This window comes from Cnephaeus nilssonii (assembly GCF_951640355.1).
Source record: "Cnephaeus nilssonii genome assembly, chromosome: 15".
In the NCBI taxonomy this organism is placed as follows: domain Eukaryota; kingdom Metazoa; phylum Chordata; class Mammalia; order Chiroptera; family Vespertilionidae; genus Cnephaeus; species Cnephaeus nilssonii.
The window spans coordinates 9,985,068-9,994,570 of record NC_137086.1 but is presented as its reverse complement, the minus strand read 5'-3'; the positions used below and the strand labels follow the sequence as shown (position 1 = coordinate 9,994,570).

Sequence of the window (9,503 nt, the reverse complement as noted above, 5' to 3'; positions counted from 1 at the left end):
GAGCCACTGGGCCCTATAGAACACCTACTACCCAAGGCCACTCTACCAACTCAAGGAGACATAGCAGCACTACCCAATACATAGAAATAAACACAGGGAAGCAGCCAAAATGCAGAGACAAAGAAACATGTCACAAATGAAAAAAATGGAAGAAAGCAAACTACTGGATATAGAGTTCAAAACCATGGTTATAAGGTTACTCATGAATCTTCTAGAAACTTCCAAAAAAATGGGAAAGGACCAGTCAGAAATTAAGCATACACTGATTGAAATAAAGAATAATATACAGAAATTCAACAGTAGGGTAGAGGATTCTGAGAATCAAATCAATGATTTGAAATATGAGGAAGCAAAAGAAAAGAAAACAAAACAAAACAAAAACACCCAACCAGAAGAGAAAAGAGAAAAAAGAATTTAAAAATCTGAAGATAGTGTAAGAAGCCTCTGGGACAACTTCAAGTGTACCAACATCTGAATTATGGGGGGTGCCAGAAGAAGAGAGTAAGATATTAAAAACCTATTTAAAGAAATAATGACAGAAAAGTTCCCCTACCTGGTGCAAGAAATAGACTTATAAGTCCAGGAAGCACAGGAAACCCCAAACAAGAGGAATCCAAAGAGGACCACACCAAGACACATCATAATTAAAATGCCAAGGGCTAAAGACACAGAGAAAATCTTAAAAGCAGCAAGAGAAAAGCAGTTAATTACCTACAAGGGAATGTCCATACGACTGTCAGCTGATTTCTCAAGAGAAACTATGCAGGCCAGAAGGGAGTGGCAAGAAATATTCAAAGTGATGAATAGCAGAACCTACAACCAAGATTACTCTACCCAGCAAAGTTATCATTCAGAATTGAAGGGCAGATAAAGAGCTTCACAGATAAGAAAAAGCTAAAGGAGTTCATCACCGCCAAACCAGTATTATATGAAATGTTGAAGGGTATTCTTTAAGAAGAGGAAGAAGAAAAAGATAAAAAAATATGAACAATGTGAACAAAATGGCAACAAATATATACCTATCAACAATTGAATCTAAAAATCAAAATAAATGAACAAGAAATCTAATGAACAGAATAAACTGGTGAATAAAATAGAATCAGAGGCATGAAAATGGAACAGACTGAGGATTCTCAGAGGGAAAGGGGGTGGGGAGCAGGAAGAGATTAAACAAAGATCTTATATGCATATATGCATTACCTATGGACACAGTCAATAAGGTGGTGAAGGCCTGGGGCAGGGCAGGAACCTGGTGGAGGGGAGTGAAGAGGGACATCTGTAATAATCTCAACAATAAAGATTAAATAACACACACAAGGATTAATGGCTGCCCTGGCTCAGTTGGTTAGAGCATTGGTTAGATACGCCAAAGTCCTGGGTTTGATCTCCCATCAGGGCACATACAAAATCAAACCATGAATGCATAAATAAATGGAACAACAAATTGATGTTTCACTCCCCCCCTTCCTCTTTCTCTGAAGTCAATATTTAAAAAAAAAGAAATAATGGCTAAGATTTTTCTTAATTTGATGAAAGACAGAAATTTAGAGATACAAGGTTGAAAATAAACACCCAATAGAATACATCATATGCTGATATACATCACAGTCAAATTATTGAAAACCAAAAATAAAGCATAAATCTTAAAAGTAGCATAAGAAAACAACATATTACATAGAGGAGAAAATTATTTGAGCAACACCAACTTTAAACGGAAATCTTGGAGGTTAGAAGATAATTTTTTTTTTAATCTTTAAAATGCTGAAAGAGCCCAGCCGGTGTAGCTCAGCAGTTGAGCATCGAGCCAAGAACCAAGAGGCCTCCAGTTCGATTCTGGATCATGCCAGGGTTGTGGGCTCCATCCCCTGTAGGGAGTGGGCAGGAGGCAGCCAATCAATGATTTTTCTCTTATCATTGATGTTTCTCTCTCTCACCCTCTCCTTTCCTCTCTGAAATCATTAAAAAAAATATTTTAAATAAATGAATAAGTAAATAAAGCCAAAAGACTATTTTTATTGGCATTTTCCTCTTAATTTCTTTATAAATTGTTTATAGCATTGTCTTGGGAGATTTCGTAATAGCAGAGGTATAACATATGAGCTCCAAGTTCTCACAGCCTTCCAACTCTATAATATATTTATTTTTATGGGATGCTTAGAGTTTCTGGAATTACATCTGTTCTTTATTTTTATCCTCTTCCCAACACTGTGGGTTTGTTTTGAAGGCAGACTAAGTAGGAATGGGGTGAAGAAAACTAAGGGAGAATGATAGAACATAGGATATAGTAAGTATATGGTTGGGGGTGGGGGATTATCAGTGCAGGGAAGGAAAGCAAATTGAGATTAAATGCTCCCATGGTAGAAGTAGGTTACCAGCAACAGGTCTACGAATTTATCTTCTATTGTGGCAGAAATGGGGAAAGAGAAACGTAACATACCTAGTCCTCTCACTAATTCCTAATCTTCTTTAGACTTGACAGGTCTGTCTAGATATCTGTAAGACTTGGCTCCCCAGGTATCTGATCTCCAGTTGGTGTGGAGATAAATAGGAAGTGATAGACGTTGATACTAAAGAGAGATATAGTTCCAAGGTTTGACCTATGAGAAGAGGAAGTCAAAGAACTGGGATGGTGGATGTATCACCTGTGTGAATCATAAATATTGAAAGAGTAGGATAGGATGAACAAACTAGCCTTAAAGTTCTGAATGAAACCCTGGGATGGTACCGTGTTTGGGATACTGTAAGCTCCTCATGGTATACAGGACACCAATTTCCATCAGAGGTTGTTGGCTTTAGGTCTATTTTAGGGAGCTATAAAAAAAAACTTCATTTCTTTATAAACATGCTTTTCCAAACTTCACTTTTGTTCCACCAAGGTTCTGGCGCCTCCTTCAGAAAAAGGACTCTGGGTGAATCGCACCAGGTCCAGAACCCAGAAACACAAATGACATTGGTCAAATGATGGGTGGGAAATCGAGACTGGCTCTCTGCCTATCAGGAGTAAAAAAAAAAAAAGTTTCACTTTACAGGCTAACTCTCTGCAGCATTATGTGGAGAAGGATTCAGAGGCTTTGGCTCCTGAGTACGGGCGCCAAGAGGGAGTACCATGATTGATTGATTGATGGATGGATGGATGGATTGATTGATGGACGTCTGCTGTGGGAATGAGACCATGCGCTCTCTCGCTCGGGGGCGCTAGCCTGGCTTGCTGGTTTGTTTGCAGAAGGACGGTTCCGGGTAGACAAGGCACCTCCCAGCCTAATGCAAAGGAGTCAGGCCTCCGTGTGTCACGTCACGGAAGCTCAGGACCCGTCTGTCAGGTCTCGGACAGGTCCCGGTCGAAGAGCTAGGAAAAACACTGAGCGTGAGAGCGCGCAAAGCCGGTTTGCCATCCCCGATGCTCGCCAAGTGCCTCGCGTGCGTGGATCGGCCAGGGCAGGTAAGGCCTGGGCTACGGCGCCACCCTCCCCCCGGCCTTGCCCCCTCCACCTGCCCCACCAGGGAAGGCAGGAAAAGCAGCCCTGGGACCATCCCATCTGCACAGACTTCTCCTTCAGCAACACAAGCCTCGGGGCCAGGAGCTGAGCACCCGGGACCAGCCCCCCGCCGCCCTGAGAGCCCGCAGAAAGGTGGGGTCTTGGACCCCTGCGGGTGATGCCCGTAGGAGCCAGGGCCTCCTCCTCTGACCCCAACCACCAGGAAGCCTTTCTCTGGAAGCCGGGCTGTGTCCGGCCCAGCCTCCATGTAGGGGGGCGACAGGAGCTGAGGTGTGGTCTGTGGTGAGGCCAGGAGCCGGCAGGCAGCTGTGGGCCCTGGAGTGGGGGGAGATGATGGAGGGAGTCCCCACGGCTCAGGGAGAGCTTGGGGGCGGGGCTGCTCTCGGGTAGGGATGGGGTTAGGGGGGCCCTACCTTGGCCTTGTGTGTGTGCTGTGGGCGCGGGTCGGGCATGCTGGAGGATGGCCCCTGGGTGCGGTTCGTCTTCCTGGGGTGCCGGGGGCGGGTCCAGAGGCCTGTACGACCCCTGAGCCAGGGCGGGGGCGGCCATGTTCCCCCCCGCGCCCCCCCCCCCCAACCCCCCATTCCTTCCAGAGCAGCAAGGAAGCCCGTGAGTGAGGGCTCCCCCGGCCCCCGCAGGATGCCCGGCCCTTCCCAAACCTGGAGTCCGGCGGCAGGAAACGCACCACCCCGCCTCCCCCTGTCACCTCGTGGGGGAGGAGCCAGGGGGCCGTCGCCGCTCCTGACGGGCCGCGGTGCGGGCGTGGAGGCCTCCCGGGGGAGCGCGGGGCCGGGACCAGACGCGGGGCCGGGCCGGGCCGGGCCTGAGGTGAGGAGCCGGGGGCCCCGGCCGACTCCGGGCCCGCGCGGGCGGGGGAGCCGGGCCGCCGCGGGAGGGCCGTCAGCTGCCGGGCCGGCGCCGCCTCCCCGCCCCCCGGCTTCCTGCGGAGGCCGCGGCCGCCATGTTGTCGCGGGGCTGAGGCGGCGCCGAGCCGGGCGGCGGTGACAGGCTGCGCAACAGGTTCGCGCTCGGCGGCGAGCGGGGTCTCCGGCGTCCGCCCGCCCGCGCTGCCGGGGCCGGGGTCGCGGGGTCGCGCCGCGACGTGCGGGAGGCGCGCCGAGGCGCCAGGTGGGTGAGGCGGCCGCCCGGCGGCGGCGGGACCGGGCAGGTGCGGGCGGCTCCGCGGCCGGGATGGGGCGGCTGCGCTCCGCCAGGGGCCGGACGGGCCCCCGGGTGCCGGGCGGCCCCCGAGCTAGGCCCCTGGCGGGCTCGGCGGCGCCGGGCGGAAACTCCAGACCCGGTTCCTGCCCCCGCCGCGCGGCCGGGGCCGGCGGACTCTCCTCGGCGCCCAGCCCCGGCCGCGCGGCCTCTCCCGGCAGGTGCGGCGCCGCCGAGGGCCGGGACGGCGTGCCCCTCGCTTTCGGGGTCCCGGCAGGAGAGATCCCCTTCGGGGCACCCGCGCGCTTCCTCGGGGACCCGCTCTGTGTTCGCGGAGTCGGTTCCCCTCCCCGGGAATCCGGGTGCGGGACCCGCGAGCCGCCTCCCGGTGCGTCCCGGGAGCCGGCGAGGCCGGCGCTGGGTGCCCGGCGCCCGCAGGAACCCGAAGGTGGGAGAGGGCACCGTTCGGCCGGAGCGGCGCGGACTTCTCGGGTGAGCGGGGAGCGCGCAGAGGGGCAGCCTCGGAGGCCGGAGGAAAGTTTACCGCTTCGTATGGTTGTGCTTAGAAGGACGCCTGCAGGTGCGGGACGGATGGGTAAACCGGGGCTCACGCTGCATTCTGTCGGAAGATGCTGGGCTTTCTTGCTCCAGGATGGCCGGTGGCCGCGGTGCTTCCTTTTGAGACTCGTATGAATTATGAATTCGGAATATGTTTGATCGGAGGCAACCGCTTTAGGATAGGAACTAAGGCTAACACACACACAAAATGATGGCTTTCCTCGGTGCTCTGGTTCGTTGTGACTGCTGTTGACTGGTGTTGACTGGTGCTCACCCAGAGATAGGAGGGGGCTGAGGCGACATCCTGCGTGGCTTCGGCCAGCGTCACTGAGCGGCCCCGGCTCGGGGGTGAAGGTGAGGGTTCGCCTCTCCCCGCGCCGGCGTCCTGGGTGGGTCATCAGGGAGGAAACCTCAGCGCAATCTGGAAACATCACCCTGATCTAGATTAAGAACGGCGTCGTTCACATTTCAAAGATAGCAGCAACTCCGAGGTGCACGCCTTTAGTTTGGGGTGTGTTTTTGTTTGTTTGTTTGTGTGGGGTTTTTTGTTGTTGTGCTTACGATTCCCTTGTAATTTCTCTCCCCCTCCCCCCCCCCAGCTTTACGGAGATATGATTGCCGTGTGTCCCTTGTCATCTCGAAAGTATATAAAGTGGAAGTTGTTTCTAAACGCTTAATTTAAGAGCCAGCAGGATTTCGTGTTTTTGAAGGACGTGGAAAAATGGGCAGTGCCGCTGTTTTAATGGGACATAAATAAGCAACTGAAAAGCTTGCCTCTTTTTTTTTTTTTTTTTTTAGCCTTTAATGCATGTGCTTGTTCTTCTTGCTCACCTTTATAATGAAAGGTAGGATTGTCTGAGAAAACTTGACCTGCACTGAATTATTGAGCAGGGAAGTGCTATTGTTAGTGCAGCATATTTCAAGGCAAACATCCTGACCTCGCTTGAATATGAAGAAATGTGTTAGGTATGCTCTGGGATTGGAATTAGAGTTTGAAATTTTTTTTTTATTTTCATAAAAATAGAGTAGTATAAGGAACCACCATACACCCATCGCTCAAACCCCAGCAGCTTTCAAGATTTTCTTTATGCCTCTCAAGAAAATGATTTGCCTTTTCTTTCTTTATTGTTTGGCCATTTCACCCTATATATTGAATATTTCTCTTTTTTAAATAAAAGTTGAAAATTTCTTACGCAACCTAGGATTTTTCTTTTTAATGTGTCTTTAAAATAGAGTTCCACAAATTTCCATCTTTCTAGTAAGGCAGAATATTTATTGGCCATCTCCATGAATGACTTTTTTCAGTATTGAAATATATTTGCCATGCCTGTCATATTTTATATATTTATTATATATAATAATATATACATAATATATATGTCATGCTTGTCACTTACCACATGCTAGGCCCTGTGCTGTTTTACATAACCCTTTAAAGCTCACGAACACTCTGTGAGCAGTTATTTTCCTCCCATCAAATAGATAAGTGAAATGTTAACCTGGAGGTTAACTGACTACTCTGGTCTCTGAGCCAGTAAGTACCAGAGCCAGGGTTTCAAACCCAAACCCTTCCAACTGCAGCACCTGTGCAGTTATCTGGTATACTCATCTTCGTTCAGAAATGTGTTTGTTTTTAAATGTTATTTGGGCATGCAATAGATATTTGTTGAGTAAATGAATGAAAGTACATGTTAGTCCATTGATAAGTAACTACCATTTTTATATACTGTATTTACTTGTAAAGCATTTGTATTAAGTTTTAGAATTATTCAGAATATTATTCAGAATAAACTACATTACTAAAAATGTGATATATTTATTACCATCTAACAGTACATTTGCTTGTTTGTTTGTTTTTTTGGCGTATGTGTTCTGATCTTTTTAATGCCTTATTTCTGGAAAAAATTGTGGGATAACTACTTTTGAAGAAAGGCTAAAAAGAAAGGCAGACTCTTTTAGTGTGCTAATTGTTGAAGGTAGGAATCCAAGTGTGATGTAGGAAAATGTTTAGAATTCTGTAAATGAATAGATCTAAAAATGAAGATGCAGGAGAAATGCTGTATTTTTTACTTGAGTTCATTTTTTACTTTATACCCTCTTATAACTACAGAGCACAGTGACTAATGTTAGAGTCCTGTTATTTAGAGTGCCTGTAGGTACTGTTGAGAAGGAGGAACTGGTCTAAAGGATCTGAAGGCAGAGAGGAAGTGGGGGAGGAAGGGAGGAAACTGAGCAAAAATAGGACAGTGAATACATCAGGAAATAATGTATTTTTACAAGTCTAAGAGGGCAACAGATTTCATTTGCAAATGTATTATTTTGAGAAATTCACTTAAAAAATAATTTCACAGTATATCAGGACACTGAATGATGTATTTACTTGTGGAGCTGTTCAGCAGTGGTTATGGTAGACATTGAGGGATGTATTACCAGATGGCAGACATTTAACTTGTTTCATTTAAGCAACTGTTTTATGTTTTCTAGATCATCTTCTTCACTCCTACATATTTATTTTAGAAAAGGACACGCTGTTTAATAAAAAATTTTTTTCATTACTGTAGTAGATAGGATACAGACTCTCAAGCTCCCAGCTCCAACACCAAATAGTTGCATAACTTTGAGAAACTTACTTTAATTCTATAAGCTGGTTTCCTCATCTCTAAAGTGGGGATTATAATAACAACTTATGTCTTACTATTATAGTATGTAATATGGAGTGCTTATTCTTAATATACTGCTTAGTATATACTTCAAACTAAATTAGCCTGTGTGTGTGTGTGTGTGTGTGTGTGTGTGTGTGTGTGTGTGTCTTTTTTAACCTAGTGACTGGAAAAGAAATTAGTTTTTTGCCCTTAAGTTTTAATGTTACCTTCAAAATAACCCATATAAGAAGGCTGGAAAATAGAGTAGAACTGTCCCCCAATCTTATCCAACAAAGAATTTGCCCTTTGAATCCCCTTAATTTGGGGATGGGGGGGTAGGAGGAGGACATCAAAAATATAACCTAAAGAAAGAAATGTTCTGCAAAAGAAACTACACTCTAGATTATCTCTGCAAAACCTCTTGAATCCAGGTGCTTAAATAATTTCCACTTTTCAGTGGGCGGAGTACTTGACTAGTATGAGATTAATAATGGTCAGGACTGGTCAAGAATGGTAGCAATGTCAAAAGAAAGAGAAAAGAAGAGTGGGCAGTGTCACATTGCAGATGCAGATAGATAAGGACCCAGCAGTATTTGCTCTGACAGTTTGGAGGACACTGATAAAGGTTGCTTTATCATTTCTTTTTGGCATAGTCATTTGGACACTTCTCACCATCCTATTGCTCCTTCTCACTTAAAAATGACTGCATAGCCCTGGCCTGGGTGGCTCACTCAGGTTCAATGTGAGATCAAGTACCTGGTTGCAGGTTCAATTCCAGCCCCAGGCAAGTGCAGGAGGCAACCAATCCATGTTTCTCTCTCTCTCTTCCTCCCTCCTTCCCCTCCTCTCCCTTCTCTCTAAAAAAAATATCAATGGAAAAAATACCCTCAGGGGCAGGAAAAACAAACAACAACTGTATAATATATAAGAATTAAGTAGGTCAAGTTAATAAATTTCACAACTTATGTAACACTTAACAAGTGTAAAATACTTTTGGTGAATATGAGTGAGAACTTGAAGATTAATGAAATTTGCCCAGAATTATGCAGGCTAGGAATGCATGTGTAGCATTCATTCTCTCACTTTGTGGTAAGTCCTGAAAACCTGAATGGTAGAAGAAAGGCCCTCTTCTCACTTCATTGGCATGTTCATCTCTTGCTCTGGTCGGGAGGCTCAGTTAGTTGGATCGTCATTCCGTACACCAAAAGCTTGCAGGTTCGATTCCAGTCAGGGCACATACCTAGGTTTCTAGTTCCATCCCTGGTCTGGGAGCACACGGGAAGCAACAGATTAATGTTTTTGATGTTTTTCTCTCTCTCTCTAAAGTGGATTTTAAAAAAATGTTTACTAATTAGCAACTCTTTGCCATATACGGGTAAATTTTTTTCCAAGTTTGTTTCTTAGTTTTGTTTATAGATTTTTATAGTATCTCCTATGTATAGCACTATTTTAATTCATTTTATTTATTAACTCATTTAATTTTTACAACATCCCTATGAAGTAGGCACTATTATTAGCTCCATTTACAAAGTTTTCTGGCATTGTCTTTTAAATTCGCACACGGCTTTCCCCTCTGTGTTTGCCCATTTCTGCTCCCAATTCTTAAAAATCTCTTTTCTCTTCCTAGCCTTCTGGATTATACCTATTT

The 9,503-nt window shown here is 46.1% G+C and overlaps 1 protein-coding gene across 8 annotated transcripts in view; it reads left to right on the top strand.

Moving 5' to 3' along the window:
- The first annotated feature begins 1,701 nt into the window (after positions 1 to 1,701).
- Positions 1,702 to 9,503, top strand: part of ITSN2 (intersectin 2) — a 98,806-nt gene continuing 91,004 nt past the window's right edge. For 2 of the 8 annotated variants that reach the window (XM_079792140.1, XM_079792136.1), the window contains exon 1: positions 4,352 to 4,625. The gene's annotated coding sequence lies outside the window, so the exon portion shown is untranslated. Of the gene's footprint in view, positions 3,440 to 4,125; positions 4,326 to 4,351; positions 4,626 to 9,503 lie in introns of those variants that run through there. The other 6 variants (XM_079792143.1, XM_079792138.1, XM_079792137.1 and 3 more) reach the window with 6 other exon arrangements.